Here is a 24,558-nt window from a genome sequence, read left to right on the forward strand (position 1 = left end):
ACATTGATTTTGTATCCTGTGACTTTGCTAAAGTTGCTTATCAGCTTAAGGAGATTTTGGGCTGAGACGATGGGGCTTTCTAAATATACAATCATGTCATCTGCAAACAGGGAAAATTTGACTTTCTCTTTTCCTAACTGAATACTCTTTATTTCTTTTTCTTGCCTGATTGCCCTGGCCAAAACTTCCAAAACTATGTTGAATGGGAGTGGTGAGAGAGAGCATCCTTGTCTTGTATGGGTTTTCAAAGGGAATGCTTCCAGTTTTTGCCCATTCAGTGTGATATTGGCTGTGGGTTTGTCATAAATAGCTTTTATTATTTTGAGATACGTTCCATCAATACCTAGTTTATTGAGAGTTTTTAGCATGAAGTGCTGTTAAATTTTGTCAATGGCCTTTTCTGCATCTATTAAGATAAACATGTGGTTTTTGTCTTTGGTTCTGTTTATGTGATGGGTTACATTTATTGATTTGTGTATGTTGAAACAGCCTTGCATTGCAGGGATGAACCCAACTTGATTGTGGTGGGTACACTTTTTGATCTGCAGCTGGATTCAGTTTGCCTGTATTTTATTGAGCATTTTTTGCATTGATGTTCATCAAGGATATTGGTCTAAAATTCTCTTTTTCTGTTGTGTCTCTGCTAGGCTTTGGTATCAGGATGATTCTGGCCTCATAAAATGAGTTAGGGAGGATTCCCTCTTTTTCTATTGATTGGAATAGTTTCAGAAGCAATGGTACCAGCTCCTCTTTGTACCTCTGGTAGAATTTGGCTGTGACTTCTTCTGGTCCTGGACTTTTTTTGGTTGGAAGGCTATTAATTACTGCCTCAATGTCAAAGCCTGTTATTGGTCTATTCAGAGATTCAGCTTCTTCCTGGTTTAGTTTGGGAGGTTGTATGTGTCCAGGAATTTATCCATTTCTTCTAGATTTTCTAGTTGATTTGTGTATAGGTGTTTATAGTTTTCTCTGATGGTAGATTGTATTTCTGTGGGATCGGTGGTGATATCCCCTTTATCATTTTTATTGTGTCTATTTGATTCTTCTCTCTTTTCTTCTTTATTAGTCTTGCTAGTGGCCTGTCAATTTTGTTGATCTTTTAAAAAAATCAGCTCCTAGATTCATTGATGTTTTTTGAAGAATTTTTTGTCTCTTATCTCCTTCAGTTCTGCTCTGACCTTACTTATTTCTTGTCTTCTACTAGCTTATTAAATTTGTTTGTTCTTGTTTCTCTAGTTCTTTTAAGCATAATGTTAGGGTGTCAGTTTTAGACCATTCCTGCTTTCTCTTGTGGGCATTTAGTGCTATAAATTTCCCTCTACACACTGCTTTAAATGTGTCCCATTGGTTTCAAAGAACATCTTTATTTCTGCCTTCATTTCGTTATTTACCCAGTGATCATTCAGGAGAAGTTTGTTTAGTTTCCATGTAGTTGTGTGGTTTTGAGTGAGTTTCTTAATTCTGAGTTTTTATTTGATTGCACTGTGGTCTGAGAGACAGTTTGTTGTGATTTCTGTTCTTTTACATTTGCTAAGGAGAGGAGTGCTTTACTTCCAATTATGTGGTCAATTTTAGAATAAGTGCAATATGGTGCTGAGAAGAATGTATATTCTGTTGATTTTGGGTGGGGAGTTCTGTAGACGTCTATTAGGTACCGGTGGTGCAGAGCTGAGTTCAAGTCCTGGATATCCTTGTTAACCTTCTGTCTCATTGATCTGTCTAATGTTGACAGTGGGGTGTTAAAGTCTCCCATTATTATTGTGTGGGAGTCTAAGTCTCTTTGTAGGTCTCTAAGGATTTGCTTTATAAATCTGGGTGCTCCTGTATTCGGTGCATATATATTTAGGATAGTTAGCTCTTCTTGTTGAATTGATCCCTTTACCATTATGTAATGGCCTTCTTTATCCTTTTGATCTTTGTTGGTTTAAAGTCTGTTTTATCCAAGACTAGGATTGCAACCCCTGCTTTTTTTTTTTTTTTTTTTTTTTTTTTTTTGCTTTCCATTTACTTGGCAGATCTTCCTGCAGCCCTTTATTTTGAGCCTATGTGTGTCTCTGCACAGAAGATGAGTCTCCTGAGTACAGCACACTGATGGGTCATGACTCTTTATCCAATTTGCCAGTCTGTGTCTTAAATTGAGGCATTTAGCCTATTTATATTTAAGGTTAATATTGTTATGTGTGAATTTGATCCTGTCATTATGATGTTAGCTTGTTATTTTACCTGTTAATTGATACAGTTTCTTCATAGCATTGATGGTCTTTACAATTTGGCATGTTTTTGCAATGGCTGGTACCATTTATTCCTTTCCATGTTTAGTGCTTCCTTCAAGAGCTCTTGTAAGGTAGGCCTGGTGGTGACAAAATCTCTCAGCCTTTGCTTGTCTGTAAAGGATTTTATTTCTCCTTCACTTATGAAGCTTAGCTTGGGTGGATATGAAATTCTGGGTTGAAAATTATTTTCTTTAAGAATGTTGAATGTTGGCCCCCACTCTCTTCTGGCTTGTAGGTTTTCTGCAAAGAGATCCACTGTTGGTCTGATGGGCTTCCCTTTATGGGTAACCTGACCTTTCTCTCTGGCTGCCCTGAACATTTTTTCCTTCATTTCAACTTTGGTGAATTTGACAATTATGTGCCTTGGGGTTGCTCTTCTCGAGGAGTGTCTTTGTGGTGTTCTTGCTATTTCCTCAATTTGAATGTTGGCCTGTCTTGCTAGGTTGGGGAAGTCTCCTGGGTAATATCCTGAAGTGTGTTTACCAACTTGGTTCCATTCTCCCTGTCACTTTCAGGTACACCAATCAAATGTAGATTTGATCTTTTCACATAGTCCCATATTTCTTGGAGGCTTTGTCCATTTCTTTTTACTCTTTTTTCTCTAAACTTGCCTTCTTTCTTTATTTCATTAATTTGATCTTCAATCACTGATAACCCTTTCTTCCACTTGATTGAATCTGCTATTGCAGCTTATGCATGCATCACAAAGTTCTCACGTCATGGTTTTCAGCTTCACCAGGTCATTTAAGGTCTTCTCTACATTGTTTATTCTAGTTAGCCTTTCATCTAAGCTTTTTTTCAAGATTTTTAGGTTCCTTGTAATGGGTTAGAACATGCTCCTTTAGCTCAGAGACATTTGTTATTACTGACCTTCTGAAGCCTACTTTTCTGTCATCTTGTCAAAGTCATTCTCCGTCCAGTTTTGTTCCATTGCTGGGGAGGAGCTGTGATCCTTTGGAGGAGACGAGGCTCTCTGATTTTTAGAATTTTCAGCTTTTCTGCTCTGGTTTCTCCCCATCTTTGTGGTTTTATCTACCTTTGGTCTTTGATGTTGTTGACCTACAGATGGGATTTTGGTGTAGAGGTCCTTTTTGTTGATGTTAATGCTATTCCTTTCTGTTTGTTAGTTTTCCTTCTAACAGTCAGGTCCCTCAGCTGCAGGATTGTTGGAGGTGTTGGAGGTTCACTCCAGACCCTGTTTGCCTGGGTATCATCAGCAGAGACTGCAGAACAGGAAATATTGCAGAACAGCAAATATTGCAGAACAGCAAATATTGCCGCCTGATCCTTCCTCTGGAAGCTTTGTCCCAGAGGGGCACCCGCCTGTATGAAGTCTGTTGGCCCCTACTGGGAGGTGACTGCCACTTAGGCTGCACAGGGGTCAGGGACCCACTTGAGGAGGCAGTCTGTCTGTTCTCAATGCTCAAACGCCATGCTGAGAGAACCACTGTTCTCTTCGGAGTTGTCAGACAGGGACATTTAATTCTGCAGAAGTTTCTGCTCCTTTTTGTTCAGCTATGCTCTGCCCACAGAGGTGGAGTCTACAGAGGCAGTAGACCTTGCTGAGCTGCAGTGGGCTCCACCCAGTTCGAGCTTGCCAGACACTTTGTTTACCTAATCAAGCCTCAGCAATGGCAGATGCCCCTCCCCAAGCCTGGTTGCAGCCTCACAGGTCGATCTCAGGGTGCTGTGCTAGCAGTGAGCAAGGCTCTGTGGGCATGGGACCCATCACGCCAGACACGGGAGATAATCTCCTGGTCTGTCAGTTGCTAAGACTGTGGGAAAAATGCAGTATTTGGGTGGAAGTGTCTCATTTTTTTCAGATACAGTCTGTCACAGCTTCCCTTGGCTAGGAAAGGGAAATTCCCTGACCCCTGGGGTTTCCCGGGTGAGGTGATGCCTCACCTTGCTTTGGCTCACTGTCCGTTGCCTGCACCCACTGTTCAACAAGTCCCAGTGAGATGAACCAGGTATCTCAGTTGGAAATGCAGAAATCACCTGTCTTCTGCAGACCGGAGCTGTTCCTATTTGGCCATCTTGGAACAGGATCCCCAGGTGGTCTCTGGACTTTCTACTCCCATCACAGAAGGTAGCTGGATCAAAGGTTTTATATGTTATGTATGTTACCAGGTTGCTTTAGAAAACACCATTTTAAATATTTAATGTATAGGCATTTTCCTCTCTATATTCCTGATAGCAATACATTAATAAGTATGTTTATTTTTACAAGTTTTTCAGTGATAAATGTAATTTTTTTTCAGCTTAATTTGCATGTTTTCTGATTATTAGTGATTTTGGCATCAATTCCTCTATTGCTTTTGGTCACTAGATATTCTTTTTCAGAAATTGCCATTTATTAATTTTAAGAATATTTAAATTCATTTCTCTGGATTTTCAAGGTATAAAACAACATCCTTCAAAGAAAAGTTTCTTATTTTTCTATTGTTTGTACTAGTTACTTACTTTCTAGGTGAATTTTTATAATCTCTAACTCAAATTCCAACAATTATTTTGACTATTTATCTGAAAGAGTTTTAGAATTTTATTAAGATAATAAATAATAAACTTTATTATTAGTTTTAGAATTTTATTTTTTAAGATAATAAATAATAAATTTTATTATTTATTATGTAATGGATTTTTAAAAGTTAGAAATATTTGGTATTTTTAATCAAAGTCCTGCTCAACATCTACCAATGAATTTTTTGCATTGATTTATTAAATATTCATATAATGGATCATTGATTAATTTCCTGATGTTGATTGCCCTTTCATTACTCTAATAAATTCTGTCATCATGGTTTATTATTCTATTGGGGTATTATACAATTCTATCTACCAAACTTTATATTTGCTTTGTTCATACTAACCATTGAAAAGAAATTAAACTAATTTTGACAAATTTCAATACCAAAGTTTAACTAGATTCAGAATATGAATTGAGGAGTTTTGTATTTATTTTCCACTCTCTCTGTTATTTAATGCCTTACAATATTTTAAAAATCTTTTGATTTCTTTATTTTTCATATAATACATAAAATTCAACTCTAAAGTCATCTTTTCTTGTATCCTTTTTAATATTAAAATTCTAACCATATTTCTAATCATTATTTAATATACTCTAAGCAAGTTCCTTTTCTTCTTAAGCAATTTTGAGTTTTTTTAAGAAATGGGGGACTTCCTAGAAAAATTAATTTGCTAATGATTTGTAGTGAGCTATGTAATCCTAAGTTTGTCTTTATTTTCTTCTACAGTGGATCTTTTAAAGTGTCTCCATTGTGAGTATTATTATTATCAGTTTACTCAGGCATTCATCTCATTCCTTTTGCAGTTGTTTATTTCCCTGACAATGTGTGTTGTGATTTTTTTTTTCTTGAGACAGGGTCTCACTCTGTTGTTTATGCTGGAGTTCATTGGTATGATCATAGCTCACTGCAAATCATTAGCAAATTAATTTTTCTAGGAAGTCCCCTATTTTTTATAAGACCTCATATCTGCTAACAAACTATTTCATGTAATGATTTTTTATAATTAAATGTCCTTTTTTGTTCTTAACTTTCCATAATTTTACTTTTTATATTTTGTTTAAATACAAAAAATAAGTTTTGTTAATTTATCAAAATCTTTGTGTCTTATTTTTATTATTATTATTAAGTATTTTGGGATGTTTTCTGATAATTATTTTAATTTTCTTAGTAATACTTATTTCCTTTATGTGTCTTCTTTCTTTTTAAAAATGAAGAATTTAGAGCTGTGTATTTTTCTTCATGTACTGCTTTCACTGTGTCCCATAAAATTTGGTTATAAGGCTGGTAGTGATGCCTCATGCCTGTAATCCCAACACTTTGTGAGGCTGAGGCAGGCACATAGCATGAGGCCAGGAGTTCGAGTCCAGCCTGTGAAAAATGGTGAAACCCTGTCTTTACCAAAAATATGAAAACTTAGTCAGGTATGGGGGTGCATGCCTGTAGTCCCAGCTACTCGGGAGGCTAAGGAGGGAAGATCTCTTCAGCCTGAGAGTCAGAGGTTGCAGTGAGCTGAGAGATTGCGCCATTACTCCTGCCTGGGTGACCCAGTGAGATTCTATCTCCAAAAAAAAAAAAAAAAAAAAAAAAAATTAATATAAAGTATTTTCATTTTTATTTATATTTACTTACATGGTTTAGAATATTCTTTTATTTTTCCCTTTTAATCAAGTATTCTAAAATTGTGATTCTTAGTTCCCAAGTTAAACATTTTCTTGCTTTTTATTATTTATCATTTTATTACCTTATTATGTTAGACTCATAGAATATAGTTTGTTAATGTCTTTTCATTAAAATTTCTCTTGAAATCAAATTTATGACAAAGAATTTAAAATTTTTAATGAATATAGGAAAATATGTTGTACTAATAAAAAAGTTTTAAAAGCTCCCTTTTAGCTAGACAAATAGTATTATTTAATTCTTTTGTGTCTGTACTTCTGTGTTTCTTATTAGATCCAATTCTGAGAAAAGTAAAATAAATTCTTGCATCCCTAATATCTACTTTTTTGTTCATACATAGTTTTTAAAGTTTTGCATTTTCATAAATTTTGTTTTAATCATTACAATGGTTTACTTCATTTTTTGTTGTACTAACTTCAAAATTCATGTTTTCTATATGAATGGTGCCACTTTTGTAATTTTGCTTACATTTGACTGTAATCTCTTTGCACATTCTTTTAATTTGAAACTTTGTATATATCTTCTCTTTTTGCATATACTCCTATCAGCAATTTATAGCTGGAATTAGTTTTTAATCTCTATCTCTTACTGAAAAACTTTAATACTTGGTTTTTAATATAATGACTATAATAATTATACTTATCCTTTCAATCTTACAATATGGCTATTATTTCTCACCTTGTTTTGTCTTATTCTATTCCATTCTTTTGCTGTCTAATGAAGTTATTTCGCCCTTCTTTACTACGTAGATTCTATTATACCTTTCATTTTCTGTAAGGTTTATCTTCTCTTTCTCCTTTCTCCTAATAAGATATGTATAATTTCCCTTTTATTTGTGAACCAAATAACGTTTTCCCCACTGAGAATTCTGAGTAAATAATATTTCATCTATTCTAATCTTATTGTCCTCAATAAGATCAATGAGATAAGGGCTTGAGATGCTATACTTTTCATATATTATCTTCTTCTTCCTCTTCTTTCTCTTCCTCATAATCAGACCTTTGGAATGATTTTATCTCTTCCTTTTCCTGTCAATTCTAATTCCATTCTATCTTTTAAGACAGTTTAGAAATAAATAGAATTTATCTTACAATGTATATATTCTGGTTTTCAAGAGTTCTTACATTGCAAGTTATATATTTTTATATTATTTTTACTGTACACTTTGAGGCATTTATTTTATTTACATTTTCTCTGCTAAGCCTCTAATGTAGTTCCTAGCTGTACCTGTTGTCTCTTTTATTTAATTTTGCTGATTTTTAAAATTTGAAATTGTTGTAAAGCTTCGGGAAATTTTTAAGTCTTTTATTTTCTTCTACAGTAGATCTTTTAAAGTGCTTCTATTGTTGTTGTTACGGATTTACTCAGGTATTCATCTCCTTCCTCCACAGTTGTCTATTTCACTGAAGATGTTTGTTGTGATTTTTTTTTTTTTGAGACAGAGTCTTGCTCTGTTGTCAGTGTTGGGGTTCACTGGTGTGATCATAGCTCACTGCAACCTCAAACTGCAAGGCTCAAGCCTTCCTTTTGCTTCAGCCTCCCAAGCAGCTATGACTACGGATGCAAGCCACCAAGCCATGCTAGTTTATCAAATTTTTTGTCGAGACAAGATATTCTATGTTGCCTGGGCTGATCTTGAACTCCTGGCCTCAAGTGATCCTTCCATCTCAGCCCAAAGTATTGAGATTACAGGTGTGAGCTACCATGCCTGGCTATGATTTTCGTTTTTGATCCTGCTCTCTCATTTGCTGGGTACATGTAGCATTCTTCCTAAGTTGGCTCATGAAGGCTCAAGTCTGGTTGTTGTGGTATCTTTAGTGGTGGAAACTGTATATATATATTTGTGTGTACAATAAATATATACATATATGTATGTATGTATTCTCTGACATAGTGTGTCATGTTGTGGTATCTTTAGTGGTGAAAATCTTGTATATATGTGTATGTGTGCGTGTATAATAAATATATGCATATATATGTATGTATGTATTCTCTGACATAGTGTCTCATGATGTAAAGGTAGATGGCCATTTCTCTGCTGATGCACCTGGGACAAGTTTTTCCACTCTGTTTTTCTGCATGATCTTAGCCTCAGACCATTGCTTCAGCTACTGATGGCCTTCTTTGGGGAAGTAAGCATGACAGCACATTCGTGTGTGATGACAGGAACCTCTCTCAAACCTCTCTGTGGAGGTTTCTGTATTCAGCAATGCTATGCTCCTCAGGGAGTGTCCACCTTTGGGTACCGGTGCCTGCATCCCGGTGCTGCTGTGCAGCTGGCCGCCCATGGTATGAAGGAGTGGCCCATACATTTTTGTCCCTAGCTAATCCCAGGGCTTTAGCCACATATAATTACTCTTAGGCTCAAGCATTAATTTGGCTCAAAGGAAACAAGAGGTCTGAATCTAGGCACTATGTTCTCAGGAAATCTCTGAGTTCCCTGTGTCAACAATTACATGTTTATATCCAGTATTCTCTTTCATGCTTCTTTCTGCTTCTGTTAACAAAATTATTTATCTACTTGAGGAAACTTTATGCTTGTTTAAATTTATTGTTCAGTTGGTTACGTTAATTTTGCCTTCATTAGCATGAGATGTTCAGTTTATTGTCTCTCTTATTACATCTGTCCTCCTCAAATATCATTATTTTTGCCTGAGTTTTTATTTTCCCCAAGGGTATAAGCTATCTTTCTGGTAAAGTGTGTGGAATGGAAAAACCAAGGCCTGGGCTTTAGTTTGTATAGTATCCTGTGATAGTACTGTGGCCACAACGGAGCAAAGAGCTCCAGGTGTCAAGGTCTGGACTTGGCCATCCCTGCTCTATGTGACCCTTCTCTTCTGGGAAGCTCTCTACTCTTCTGACATTGGCAATACTCTCTTACAGTAGCTTTTCTCCTTAGATTGTGTTGCTTAGTTAGAGTAGTCTAGAGACAGAGGCAGGAAGGAAGAATGTTCATAGAACAGCAGATATAGCTGCACCTGTTGTATCTGTTTCATAGCTAAGCTGGACTCCTACAACTTTCTTATGATATACTGTTGATCCTAGTAGCCCTGGCCTGGAGCTGCTGTTTTGCAGTTTTAAAATGGTAAAGAAGCAGACAATGATCCAATCAGGGGAATATGACAGAGAAGCAGAAGTACAACTCAAAATGCTAAATTCAATGGTTAATGGGAAAATATAGGAAATGGTATAGGCTGACGATACCCAAACCAATCAATCCACCTTAGCATCACTAATGTGAGACAACCAGGCCCAATGTGCCTCCTGATACAGTGTTGTAAAAGCATATAGCACCACTCAAAATATTTTTTTCTCAAAAGAATTAAACCTATGTATGAGTCTCAAAATTTAACTTTTGGTTTATGAGAAAAAATAGGAGTTGAAGAAATAAGTTAAATGACATCTCATCTACCAATCGGACAAATCAAGAACGTGAAACTTTCTATAAGACAATATATATTTATAAGAAATATAGGAAATGAAAGAACAAGTTAAATGGCATCACTCCAAGCAGATAAATCGAGAACATGGAACTTTCTATAAGATAAATAACTTGACTTCTTCATCAAATAAATGTAATAATAAAAAGTGAGTAACTCTTACAGGTTTTTTTTTCTTTTTCTTTCTTTCTTTTTTTCTTTTCTTTTTTTTTTTTTTTTTTTTTTTTTTTTTGGAGACTGGGTTTCACTCTGTCACTCATGCTGAAGTGCAGTGGTACTTTGTGCTAGGAAAGGTTGAGATGGGAGCCTAGACTTCCACCTCACCAAACTGTAATGAGTGAACCAATCTGGGAGGTGTCAGAGAAAGCCAAGTTGGTAGCAGGGTCAGTAACAAGAAGACTTTCTTGTTGTGCCAGTGAGAAGCTTCTACCCTCCAGCCTTCTTCCACTGAAGTGACACTAGAAGGGACCTAGTGAAAACTGCAACTATTGTCACTACCCAGTACTAAATGCAGACATTAGAAAGATGAAAATCTCAAATTAGTAAACTAAATTTTCATTTGAAGAACTTAGAAAAAGAACAACAAAATAAACCCAAAATAAGCAGAAGGAGCAAATAATAACAACAAGAGCAGAGATTAGTAAAGTTAAAAATGAAAACCCAATGGGGAAAATCAATAAAGAGTCATGTCTTTGGAAAGATCAGTAACTTTAACTAAAATCTAGGAAAACTGACAAAGAATAAGGGAGAAAACACACAAATTATTTGTTACAAAAGAGGGGATATCAAACAGACTCTGCAACCGTCAGAAGGATAACAGAGACTACAAGCAACTCAACTTCATAAATTTTACAACTTAGAAGACATGGACCAATTCCTTCAAAAACACATACTACCATAACTCATCCATTATAAAGCAGATAATATAAGTAGCCCTAGAACCACTAAAGAGTTTAAATTTTTAATAAAAAAATTCCTCCAAAAAGAATCTTTAGGCAAAGAGTTACACTGAAGAATTCTACCAAAGAATTGACACCAATTTTACACAATCTTTACCAAAAAATAGAAGATGAATGAAGACTTACTAATTTCTTTCAGCAAGCTAGAAGTACCTCATTAACAAAGTCAGAGAAAAGTAATATGAAAGAAAGAGAGAAAGCTACATACAGATCAATATCACTCATGAATATAGATGTAAAAGTCAAAACAAATAATTAGCGAATATAATTTAGCAATACATAAAAATAATCAAGACCATGACCAATTAGTGTTTATTTCAAGGATGAATGTAGGTTCCATATTCAAAAATCAATCTGTGCAATCCACCATACTAATAGGCTGTAGTAGAAAACACATGATCATATTAACTGATGGAGAAAAAAATAATGTGACAAAATCCAACACTCATTCATGACAAACACCCTTTGAATGTAAAAGTAGACAGGAATTGTCTCAACCAGTGGAGAAGATCTACAAAACACCTCAGCTATCCTTATATTTATTGGATAAAGTTTTCCCCTCAGTTTGGAGACAGAAAGGATATTCACTCTCACCACTCTTATTTAATATGGTGATGAAAATTCTATTCAGTGCAACAAGGCAAGAAAAGAAAACAAAAGATATATGGATGGGAAAGGAAGATGTGAAACCATACCTATTTCCAGATGACAGGATAGTCTATGTAAAAAGTCTCAAAGAATCTACAAAAAACCTGAGAATTCATGAGTTAAGCAGTCACAGAACACAAGATTAACAGGCAAAAAGCAATTGCTTTTTAAAAATACAACAGCATTTAACATTAATTAATACAGATATTAAAATGTAGTATTATTCTTAATTTCTCAAAATGTAAGTACTTAGCACTAAATCTACTAAAAATGTTCAGGACTCATGCTGAAAAGTACACAACTCTGATGAAAGAAATCAAAGATCTAAATAAATGGAGGGACATAGAGTTTTCGAGGATTTGAAGGCTCAACATAAAGAATTAGTTCTCTCTGAACTCACACAGAGATTTAAGAAAAAATCATATAAAATCTTAGCAATAATTTAATAAACATAGACAAGCTTATTCTAAAATTTATATAAAAAAATAAACTAGAATAGCTAAAGCAATATTGAAAACAAGAAAATAAAGTGGATATAGTCTACCTAATTTCAAGACCTAATATGTATACAAGTGTAGTAATCATGACTGTTTGAAACTGCTGGAGAGATAGACACATACATCAATGGAACAGACTAGGAAACCTGGAAATAGACCCACAGATACAGCCAACTGATTTTTGAAAAGATATAAAAACAATTCAGTGAAGAAAATATAACATTTTCAATAAATGGTGCTGGAGAAATTGGACATCAATAGGGAAAAACTGAAATTTTATCCACAACTCATGTGTTATACAAAAATTAGTTCAAAGTAGAGCACAGATTGAAATGTGAAATGTACAATTGTGGAAGTTAAAAAGTAGGAGAAAATCTTCAAGCATAGGGCTAAATAAATATTTCTTAAACTCGAAACCAAACACTCAATCCACGGGGAAAAAAACAGTATATAACTTGGACTTCCTCAAAACTAAAAATGTTTTTGTGTAATAGACTCTGTTAAGAAGATGAATGGACAAGTTAAACACTGGCAGAAAATATTTGCAAACCACATATCAGAAAAAAAGAATACTATCTAAACTATATAAAGAACTCTAAAAAGTCTACAAGAAAAAAACTCAAGCAATCTAATTAGAAAGTAGGCAAAAGACCTGAACAGACATTTCACCAAAGAGGACAGATAGATGGCATGTAAACACGTGAAAAGATGTTCAACTTCATTACCCATTAAGAAAAATTAGATTAAAACTGAGAGGTGAAGCCAGCTGGACTTCTTAGGTCAAGTGGGGACTTGGAGAAATTTTGTGTCTAGCTTCACTCACTGTGAATGTCTGTGGCTTCACCCCAGAAGTCAGCGAGACCACAAACCCACCAGAAGGAAGAAACTCCGGACACATCTGAACAGCTGAAGGAACAAACTCTGGACCCACCATCTTTAAGAACTGTAACACTCACTGCGAGGGTCCGTGGCTTCATTCTTGAAGTCAGGAAGACCAAGAACCCACAGTAAGCTATCACTACACATCTGTCAGAATGGTTAAAAATTAATATTCACAAATAGTTACAACATCAAATATCGGTGAGGATGCAGAACATCTGAACCAGTCATACATTATTGTTAGGAATGTAAAATAGTACAGACTCTCTAGAAAACAGTTTGGTGGTTCCATTAAAAACAACAACAAGCATACAGCCCAGCAGTTGCATTCCTGTGGCATTTATCCCAGAGAAATGGAAACTTATGTTCACAAGGAAACCTGCACATGAATGTTTATAGCTGATTTAGTTGTGAAGGCTATAAGTTTGAAGCAACCTCATTGTTCTTCAACTGGCAAATATTTAAACAAGCTGTGATCCTACAAATCTTGCATTACTACTTGGCAATAAGAAGGAAAAAAAAATATTGATGAACTTAATGACCTGAATAATCTGCAGAAAATTATGCTGAGTGAAAAACAGCCAATCTCAAAAGGCTATATACACTATGGTTTAATTTAGATGACATTCAAGAAATGACAAGATTTTAAAAAATAGAGAACAGATTATTATTTTCCAGGTGTTAAGGAGGGGTTGGAGAAGGGAAGGGAGCGTGCCCTCAAAAGGGCTACATGAGTGATCCTTGTGGTGATAGAGATGTTCTGTCTCTTCAATTCATCAATGTCAGTATTGTGATATTGTACAGTAGTGATGCCACACATTCCCACTGGGGGAAACTTGGTAAGAGCACACAGATCACTCTGTATTATTTCTTATAACTCATGTGAATCTATGGTTATCTCAAAACAAAAAAGTTAATTTTAAAAAAAAGTCAAGAAATATGTCACTCAAATGCAATATATGAATTCTTAGGATCCTGAATTAAAAATCAAAAAGCAAAAAACTTCTCAAAGGGTTTTGTGACAATTAAGTAATTTTAATATAGAGTAGTTATTGGATGATACCAAAAGAACTAGTGTAATTTTATTAGATGTGGTAATGGCAGTATGGTTATGAAATGAAAAACAGTCATGGGTTATGTAGTCAAGAAGCATATTGCAGTACTAGGGTGAAATGAAAGTTACTGGTTTGAAATACACTCGCGAAAATTATAAAATACACGTGGAGGGTTAGTTAAACAAGATTGAAAATATTTGCAATATAAGGTGGTATATAAACTATTTTCTAGTTTTGTGTATCTTTCAAACTTCCATTAAAAAAACAAACAAACAAACAAACAAACAAACAAAAAACTAAAAGGAAAGATTGGATTACAGTCAATTCTCCAGTCACCCTGTGTCCCGGCTCACCTTTTTCCACAGCAAAGTACAACTTTCTTCTTTCTCTAAAGTGGTTTTGGAGTCTTTATGTAAGTTTTGCAGATGCTCCCTTCCACATTTTTTTTAACCTGCTGTAATAGCTCTAGAATTGGACTGTGGCAGGCAGCCACAAACCTCTATCCTTCTCTTTATTGCTGTACAGGCTCTCCTGTAACACCAGAGTGTATTGAAATTTTTGGACTTTATTATTCTTAATTTTTCTCTTACCTTTTTGTTTGTTTGTTTAGTAATTTTGTTTCCCTGAAAGATTCCCTGAATTCAATCTTTAAGGTCACTACTTCTTCCTGTAATCAATGAGCTGTGGTCAATCTATTGGGTTTTATTTTAACTAAAATATTTTAAGTTTAGTATTTCTATTTAGCATTTTAAAATAGCAAATTGTAAACAAATAAGCAATAAATGAAATAATGGAACAATACTTTATTTTTATTTTATTGCTGTAGTATCCACTGTTATTTCTCTGAGTTTGGATGTCATGTTAAATTTTCTGTTGTTTTGTTTTAGTAACGTTTTTTTCAAATCTTCATTCTTCTATTTGTTAATTAGGTGACTCTGTTTCTTGGTTTTATTTTTCTACGTGAAAATGTGTTTTTATTTCTGCTGGTAGTATCACTTTAGTATTTGAGATTCCATTTTCCTGTGTCTAGTTTTAATTTCTGTTTACTAAATCCATAATCCTATCTTGTTTCTAATTTCCAATAATTTGTCGAGATTTCTTACTTGCTCATGGAGATTGAGCTGGAGCATATGTGTCCAGACTACTTTGACCTTAATATCTCAATTCCTGTTGTGGAACTCTCTCTCTCTCTCTTTCATATACACTAAGCCCCGCACCCCCCCCCCTCAACACACACACACTCTTACTTAGACATAAAACTTAGGCCACAAATTAGGGTGTAGGAAAAGTTCAAACATTTTCTACTACTGTATTTGATTTCCCCTTCAGTTGTGCACTTTACTGGGTAAAAAAACCCAAATGTCAATGAAATCAGTCTCTCCCTATATTTAATGAAGTTATATCTGAATTATGAGTGTCTGGGGTAGTACCATGCTGTGAGGAAAGGAATGGGAGGTAAGCTTCTGGCTCTTCTATACAAGTTGACTTCTGCTGCAATGTACTGTGGTTTATCATATCCTTTGTTTTATGCTCCATTACTGTTTGATAGAAATGTGATGCAAGCCATAACTATGAGCTGCATATGCAATTTTAAATACCGTACTGTCCAAATTAGAAAAATAAAAAGGAACAGGTGAAATTTATTTTAGTCATACACTTTACTTAACCCAATATGTCTAAAATATTATTTCAACAAGTAATCAATATGAAGTTAGGATATATGTTTGTCATATTAATTCTTTGAGATCTGGTGTGAATTTTATACTTACAACACTTTGTAATTCGCACAGGACACATTTTAAATGCTCAGTAACCGCTTGTATTTAGTGGCTCCCATGTTGGACAGCACAGGTTCTATCCATACAGACAGGTAAAACCTGCAGTGCAACCTGTTTATTCCAGATCTGTTCTCTATAAGATATATTTCATTTCTTCTAAGCCATTCACGACTTTTTCCTTGTAGATGAATAAATCTCCATGCCAATAGGGGTTTTCCTTAGGACAAAACTTCGATTGAAAGGTGATAGAACTGAGGCATAGATAATATATAGAGTCAGAAACAGAACTTCCTGCTTCACCCTTTATTAGGACAGATAAAAAATATGTTGATTGTTGATTATGGTATGGGAGGTTCAAGGAAGTAAACTAGATTATGGGTCTATCTTGAGGGTTCCCTGAAAGAGGTTTCAACTTCTGATTTTATCAATTTCAGAGTCTGGTCATAGAAACAAGAATGTTAGAATTCCAGGGTAGATTGGGAACACAGGGGCAAAAACCCCATGTAATCCAGGTGAGTACTGGAGCAGTTTCCCCCAGCCTACTGTAATACAGAAAAATGTTTTCACAGGTCTACAGAGGATTAGGGTTATAGCTGAGACGTTGATTTAGAAGCAAATCATGGCACACCCTCTGGTGTTGATACTCACAGAGGAATGGTTGGGCTGACACAGACTGCAACAGAGGCAGTCATGGAAAGATCATGACCCCCCCGACTCTCTGATCATTAAGTGAACCAGGAAAATCTTAAGTCCAAATCTGGTAAAAACTTGGAGATTTATCCCTTAATTAACTGAGATTTCAATTTCTCTATATGGAAAAATGAGAATAACTAGAAATGAAGAAGAAGAGGAAAACAAAGTTACTGTCATCATATTCTTTATATCACACAACGAATAGCTGAGTTTCCCAGAAAGCTCTTCGTGATGTGTTCTGAAATGTATCCTTTTATATAGTCCTCTTTCATATTGAACCTGTACTGGACTGGTTACTCACTTTAGCCAATGAAATGGGACACAGATGACCCCATCTCAGTTCAAGGTCTGAATCTAAAACAGTCTGAAAGTATCTGCTTTAGTAATCTTGGCAGCCTTGAGCTACTATGTAAGAATTCTGGCTACGCTGCTGGGGGATGACATGCAAGGCATGGGGAGGGCAGAGTCCGTGAGGACACATGGAGGTGGACCAGGAAACCCAGTAGATAGGAAGAATCAAGGCCTCAGACGTATGACCTCAGTGAAGTGTCTCCAGCTGGCTCCTGGTTGTTTGAGTGATTCTTGCTGAGGTTCCAGAGGTGTGAATGAAAAAGCTATCTTGTCCTCATAGTCAACACGTGGAATGCACTAAGCAGTCTCTGATAAACCCTGTCTGAAGTTTCAACCCAGGAATCATCAGAATAATGAAATTGTGGTTGTTTTAAGTCAATACACTTTGTGGTAGTTTGTTGCACAGGAATACACACCTAAAGAAACATTGATATTAAAACATTGTAATCGAGAAGAGTGGGTGGAATTGATAGTTAATAATATCTTCTCTCCTGTCACCTGTGCTACTGTTGCCTGTGGACCAGTATTAACTGTAAAACAGTATTAAAGCTAAGGATAAAAGTAAGCTTGTCTGTAGGTAATCCTGGCCAAAATACTCAGCAAACACGATTGCAATCTTGCGACCATATTCAGCTGATTGTAGAAAAGCTATCCTTTGTGGCTTATTCCTCCAAAGAGTTGATCTGTGTCTCTATGAGGTAAATCATGTTCGCATGCACGCTGCAAAGAAGAGCCTCTCCGTTGGAAGGAGGTTCTGTGATTTTTTTAGTCCTATCTATAATTGGTGACTCTGATATTATAAAGTGATTAAATACTCCAGTGCTTTCATCCCTTTGCCTTTCACTATTTAGTTTTTAAAATTAAATTTTAACTAAAAATTAGTTGTAAAACATCAGTCTTATCTAAAATAATGTAAAATCATGTAACAGATAATTTTTTTTATTTGAAATCAAGCTAGAGTTTTTGGCTCCCATAATTTTCCTCTTGCTGCCTTCATGTAACATCACTGGAGTTGGAGACTATCACCTCCAGACATTTATTTTGATAATTTTTCTACATATATGTGAATCTACCAACCACATTCATTACTACTTTGTGCATTTTAAAATATTGAATAAATAACATTTTATGACATGTACTCATGCAGATATAGTTTATTTAAGCTTCTGTGTCATATTTCATTGTATTAGTAAACCATATTTTGATTTTTTTCAGGCTCCTACTGAGTTATACTTAATGTATTTCCACTCTTTCAATATATCAAGCACTGTGTAAATGAACATCTTTGTAACTGTCTAATCTTGCAAGTTCTTTACTGTTTTTCTACAAGAGACACCATTAAAGTAAAATTGCTCTATCGTGAGTAAATTTATTTCAAGTTGTTATTACCAAATGTCTTTTGAAAGGGGTTGTATCAATTGGCCAATAATATATTGGACAAATTTATTAGTAAGGTATAAGATAAACTTTCCCCCCAATATTCTATCCAAATTTAAGGTTTCAGGTACATTATTTTGCCAAACTGATGTATACAATTTTTCTTTAAATTGTCACTTTTAAAATTACTAATGTGGTTTGACATAATTTCATATTCATTTGTTGTTTAAGGTCAATTGTATGTTTCATATAATGTATCTATTTTTCTATTGAATTATCTTTTTGATTTGTAGTTATTCTTATTTCTGAGTTCAAATTCTTTTCAGTTTAATGATTTGCAAATATCAGTCTCTGTATGTGGATTGAATTTTCAATTTGTTTTGACATACAGACAGTTTATTTTATGGTTTATGATTTTAATCTCTTATTTACAAATTGTTTCCTATACTGAGAGCATAATAATTTGCTCTTGTGTTTCTCAAAAGTAATATTTAAATAAACTCTCAAGCACAATGATGTTATTAATCCATCCATAAATGGTCATTGTATTTGGTGGGAGATACAAATCTAGTTTTATCTTTTTGTTCTTTATGGTTTGCAATTTTTCTGCATAACTTTTTGCACGCTTTATCCTCTCTGTACATGTCTTTAATGTACCCCTCTGCCAAGTAACTAAATGTGTGTTTTTGTGTGTGTGTGTCTGTCTGTCCTAGATCCTACTGGTCTACCTTCTTGTCATTGCACTACTGGTACATTGTTTAAGAAAAAATAATATTTTATGATAAAAACTAGTATATAGTAGGACAATTCCCCATTGTTTTCTTCTTCCAAATAATCTTGGTTTTTAGCGTGTCTACTTTTGTTTTGTGTTTTGTTTGTTTGTGAGACAGAGCCTTGCTCTGTTGCCCAGGCTGGAGTGCAGAGGCACAATCTCAGCGCACTGCAACCTCCACCTCCCAGGTTCAAGCAATTCAATTATCCTGCCTCAGCCTCCCAAGTTCCTGGGATTACAGGGGCCTGCCATCATACCCGGCTAATTTTTGTAGTTTTAGTAGAAATTGGATTTCGCCACGTTAGCCAAGTTGGTCTCAAACTCCTGACCTCAAGTGATCCACCTGCCTCAGCCTCCCAAAGTTCTGGGACACAGATGTGAGCTACTGCACCTGGCCATGTCTAATTTTTTTTGACAAAATCTTTGAGATTGTACTTGAAATACATTTAGGGGTAATTGGTGAAGAGTTAACAAATTTAAGATTTAGGATCCTTCCTTCCATGAACACATTTCCCAATTTGCTTATATCTACTTTTATTCATATAAATAAAGTTATATAATTTTCTTAAAAAGAATTTTGTGCATACTTTGTAAGATGTATCCTGTATGGGTATCTTATATATTTGTGCTATCTGAAAGAATACATTTTAAAACTTAATTATTTAATTTCTTCCTTACTTTTATAGGAACCAAATTTATTTTTGTATATGGATCTTGCATACAGTGATTTTACTTGGATCTCTTATTTGTTTTGCTTTTTTGTCTATAACTTCTGTTGACTTTATTTGTTGAAAATCATATCATCTCTTACTAATGACAGTTTCATTTTTAAATATTTAAATTTTATGCACATATGGATTTGCTTTCATTGACTTTTCTTTCTAGTTTTCATCCATTCTGGATCATCAAAACCATTATCTCTTTTGATATTGGCCTTAGCCTATCGTCTCTGTTTTCTCTTTTTAGAAGTCTTATTGACATATGTTGTGATATTTTATTTGTGTTTGTAAGCGTGTTGTATTTTTTCCATGATTTTTTTACTATGACTTTTTTATTCATTAGTATTTCTTCCATATATAATATAACTTAGTCTAGAGATTTCTTTTTTTTTGAGAGTATTCACTTATTTATCCATTTACATATACATTAAATATCTTTACTGTCCACTGAGTGTAAGGCATTGGAGATATATATTCTGCTCTAATGGAAATTATAGATGCTATAATTCTTTTCGTTGCTAAGTCTTTGCCCGCAATTGCAATGATTTCCTTAAGAATATTTTGGACACGTATTTCTTGGTTGAAAAGTCTGAAACATGCTAACAGTATAACAACATTGCCAAATATTTATGTTGAGAGTTTGTGTTAATTTGTATTCAATAGCTAACTTAAAGAACAAGGACTCTCTCCCACTAAAATGTGTGTATTGCGTGTATGTGTGTGTGCGTGCACAAGCACGTATAGTCAGCCTTTTTACTTTTCTTCTAACTATTCTTAAGCATTTTCTATACTTTTTTATTAGAGTACAGAAAAAAATCAATATTTAATCAATCACTCTGGCTACTTCTTGGCAGTTTATATAAGTTTATTGGCAAAAATGTGACTGCTGGATTTCCTTGGGTGAGGGTTCCATTAATCCATGCTATTTCTTTGATTCTCCACAGCAAAGATAATTTACACTTGATAAGAATCTACAACTTTGTCGTAAGTCATAAGAGTTATTTCCTTGATTTACTGGGTTGAGACAAATCAAAATGAGAATCCAGGATTAATTCATTTGAAACGTATTGGCTGGCCATTATTTCAATTTAAAATAATTTAATATTAAAAGTTTGACATTTCTAAGTAAGTAAAATTCAGCCTCATTTAAAAATGTTGTCAAGGCCAGGTGCGGTGACTCACGCCTGTAATCCCAGCACTTTGGGAGTCTGAGGGGGGCAGATCACGAGGTCAGGAGATCAAGACCATCCTGGCTAACATGGTGAAACCCCGTCTCTACTAAAGATACAAAAACAAACAAACAAACAAACAAACAAATTAGCGGGCGCCTGTAGTCCCAGCTACTCGGGAGGCTGAGGCAGGAGAATGGCGTGCACCCGGGAGGCGGAGCTTGCAGTGAGCCGAGAATGCGCCACTGCACTCCAGCCTGGGCGACAGAGCGAGACTCCGCTCAAAAAGAAATGTTGTCAAGTGGCTATTCCTTAAAATTCCGCCTGAATGACTAAGGTGTTACATCGTGAGGATATGGGTTGTTTAAACAAGGGCTGAGAAAAAATACGTATATTTATTAGACTACATATCTCTTGAAACACATTTTTAATATTTCTATACATTTTAATTTAAAGAATAAATTAAAAATACTTCTCATGGATTGAGGACAGAATAAGACCAAACTAGCTGCTCCATAACATCCATAAATTCCGTATTAGTGGATTCCAGCTGGATAAACTGCGGGGCATCTCGATTCCCCAGTGTTTCCAAGCTTGACATTGAAAAGGAGTTTGCATTAGCTTCTTTGGGGCTACCTGTAAGTAGTACCTTTGACATTCCACAGATATTTTTATTTAAGCTGGGTTAAATCAGAATTCCAGTGGAAGCAGTAATGCCAGAAAATTGTGTGAATGACTATGTATAGGATTGAGCTTTTTCTTAGAAAGATGAAGTTTTTTCATTGTCAGATATCTTGAGAACATGTCAGTCATGTGGCAGAAAAATGAAAGTCAGGAGGAAAGCTTCATGTTGTAGTGAGATAAAACTTCCTCTTCTCTATGGGTATGAGCCAAATTATGCTTCAAAGCATGGAGATTCCTACAGTATTTCCCATGGCAGGAGTGGGGGTTGAGCTTCCCCTGGGGATGTGCTTCCCCTGGGGATTGCTTGGAGCAATGTAGAGAAACAGCCCAGGTAGAGATCCTGGGGAGAAGCTGAAACTTCATCTATGTGTTAAGCTTTCATGACATTATCTCAAGCTTTAAGTTAATTATCATAAGAAAGAAGAGCCTGGACTCTTCCACAATGTAGTGGATGGAAGCAAAGGGCTTCCTCCATGCTTGGGTTGAAGTAGGAAAGTGGAATGGGGGTATTTTTCACTGAGTTTATGAAGGTGGATAGTGGGATGATCACTAAATGCTGCAGATCTTTATGTGGGACTTTGCAACAGCAGCAACAGTTTGGGAGTAGAACCAGGCTATCATAGTGAATGACCTGCTCCTGAGGACAGTGAGTATCAACCCTGGACCGCTCAGAAATAGTATACAATTACAAGGAGAAGAATTTTAGCCTTTAAGCAAATGAGAGCTGGTGGTATGAAAATGTGTATTTCATGAGATTTTTCTGCACTGGACTTTTCTCCATACTGACTTACTTTTTATGTAGAGCAAAGTCTGGGCTAGCATTTACCAGTCTCATTTCTGAGTTTCCTGTAAGCTCCATCTTCTCTACAGAATCTTCACACCGCACCCTCCCAGTCTACACCTGCTATTTCTTTCCTTTCCGCAGCTCATAACAGCTCTGCAAGTGTGAGAGGCATCTCAACACGCTGGTAAGTGGCAGAAATTCCAAGGTTGGGAATGGGGAGGAGGGAAGAAAAAATGAAGAAAGGGAGGGAGGAGATAATCACATAGATTAGCCTCACTTACTAAAAATAAGATGTGTGATACTCTGAAAAGTAGAGAATTTAACTGCAGAATCCAAATTTCTAAATGGAATGTGTCTCTCCAGGACATGAGATTTTGCAAAAGAAATGAATAACAAATATCAAAGATTTCGGACTCCATGGGTCCATTTTACATTAAATCCACACTATACAGAAAAATTAAGCATCTATCCTGACATGAAGAGACAAGCAGGATAGTCTATTTTAATTCAAAAAGCAAGTACTTAAGCTTTTAGTAAGAAATGCATCATGTTTCTGCCCTTTGTTCCTCACCTGCCACTTTTTGAAGAAATTCTACTCTAGTGTTGGGTGTTGTGTTAAACTGTTACACACTGAAGTGTGATGCTGCATGAATTATATTGAGTAGTAGGGTAAGAACAGAGCTACACTTTTGTTGCTTGGTGTGGAAGGATGTTATTTCTTTAAGTCATTACATTACGAAGGACTTTATAATGTATTTACACATATATTACACACTTTGTAATATAAGTAACATATTTACACGGATTCTACATAAAATTAAATTCAAGAAAAAGGCAAATTCAATGGGCATATGAATAACATAACCACAGTTGGGGTTTTTGCTTCCAAATGAATTGAATATTTCCACTCTTAAGTGAGAAACTGTTGTGTTCATAGTCCCTTCCCCCTTACAGTACTGGTCTCTTGTGGATCTCAGAGTGAGCTGAAAAAGACAAAGGCAAAAGCAAGTTTTTGGGAACTTGGACAAATGTTTTGTTATCATGAAGTTAATGTGTACAGAAGTAAGCATGGTGCTATTTCAAGTTTATCTTATAGGGATATATTTAACCCAGGTTTACAAGAATCTTCCAGAAAATGCTTCACCACAGGAAATAGCACGAAGGGTAAAAGTGGATTATGTTTTTTCTGAGTCACATATACCTTAGACTATTCGAGAAAGAGAGCATCTTGAGATGTTTGCATCTCAGCATCTTACTGTTTTAGATTCCAAGTTGTCTAACTTTGGAGCTACGGGGAGAATCTGGGTCCCTATCAGAACTATAAAATCTTAGAAGCAAAAGAGACATGCAAAATTAGTACAGGTGTTCCAAAGTAACTGGCTAAACTAGTGGCTTTAAAATATTTTTCAGCGTGATACATTTTTAAAATGCATTTTATATGACAACCCGGTATACACTTACATATACATATGTATATTTCCCTTTGCTATGTCTGCTGCAATCATGTTTCTTTCATTTCTATTCTATTTTGTTTAAAATTGCTTCTGATCAATTAAGTTGCTACAGTGTCAACTTGTGTGTCTCAATATACTGTTTGGAGAACACTTAGGTTTACTAATGAAAAAAAAAACACAATAGGTTATTTCATGTATGTGGGTGTGTGTGAAATATAAAGGTGCGCTGCCTTGCCTGCACAATGTAGACTACTTTAATATTAAACTTCTATAGGCATCTCAGAATAATGACAGGTGACTTTGACCAGTTTCTCTGATAACAAGCCCCGAGCTTGGTCACAAAGATTGCAAGGGGAAAAGTTTACCCTTCAAGAAAGGGTGGCTGAAGAGTGATTGGAAAGGACATTTGAAAAAAATAAAATCAAAACAAAACAAAAAACCTGTACCCATGGAATTAACGGGAGTTTCCTAGAGAAATGGAGGGGAAACTTACCCTGCACATATTGACCAAGGTCAGGAAGGTCAGGGAATCCTGGATAGTGAAGAGACTATGCAGTGTAAAAAGCCAGCTCTAAGGATGGAAAAAGGAAATAAGATAGAGAAAGAGAAGAAAAAAGACACTCTTTCAGGGAATTTTAGTGGTGAAGAGATACAAATGAAATGAATAAACAAACTACGTTACTAACGTGGAAGAGATGAGTTCAGAGGAGTAGACAGGAAGCATAGTTAGATGAGGCTTTTTAGGGAATAGTAAAAGAAAAACAAATGAGATTTTCCTCTTATTGAAGAAAAAAGTAAGTGAAAATGTACTTTTAACTAAG

General features: G+C 35.3%; 2 long non-coding RNA genes across 5 annotated transcripts in view; one reads left to right on the forward strand and one right to left on the reverse strand.

Annotated features, from left to right (window-relative positions):
• LOC123574069 (uncharacterized) overlaps positions 1-24,558 on the forward strand; it is a 125,022-nt gene that overhangs the window by 55,896 nt on the left and 44,568 nt on the right. The window contains exons 1-2 of one of the 2 annotated variants that reach the window (XR_012414328.1): positions 15,579-18,137; positions 22,425-22,467. The exons of the other annotated variant lie outside the window; for it this stretch is intronic. This is a non-coding gene — a long non-coding RNA (uncharacterized lncRNA). Of the gene's footprint in view, positions 1-15,578; positions 18,138-22,424; positions 22,468-24,558 lie in introns of those variants that run through there. 2 annotated transcript variants of the gene reach the window in all.
• LOC135971464 (uncharacterized) overlaps positions 19,588-24,558 on the reverse strand; it is an 81,865-nt gene continuing 76,894 nt past the window's right edge. For all 3 annotated transcript variants that reach the window (XR_012414326.1, XR_012414325.1, XR_010587699.1), the window contains 2 exons: positions 24,231-24,308; positions 19,588-23,266 (listed from right to left, as the gene is read on the reverse strand). This is a non-coding gene — a long non-coding RNA (uncharacterized lncRNA). The remainder of the gene's footprint in view (positions 23,267-24,230; positions 24,309-24,558) is intronic.

The sequence above is a fragment of the Macaca fascicularis genome, chromosome 6 (assembly GCF_037993035.2).
Source record: "Macaca fascicularis isolate 582-1 chromosome 6, T2T-MFA8v1.1".
Taxonomy (NCBI): domain Eukaryota; kingdom Metazoa; phylum Chordata; class Mammalia; order Primates; family Cercopithecidae; genus Macaca; species Macaca fascicularis.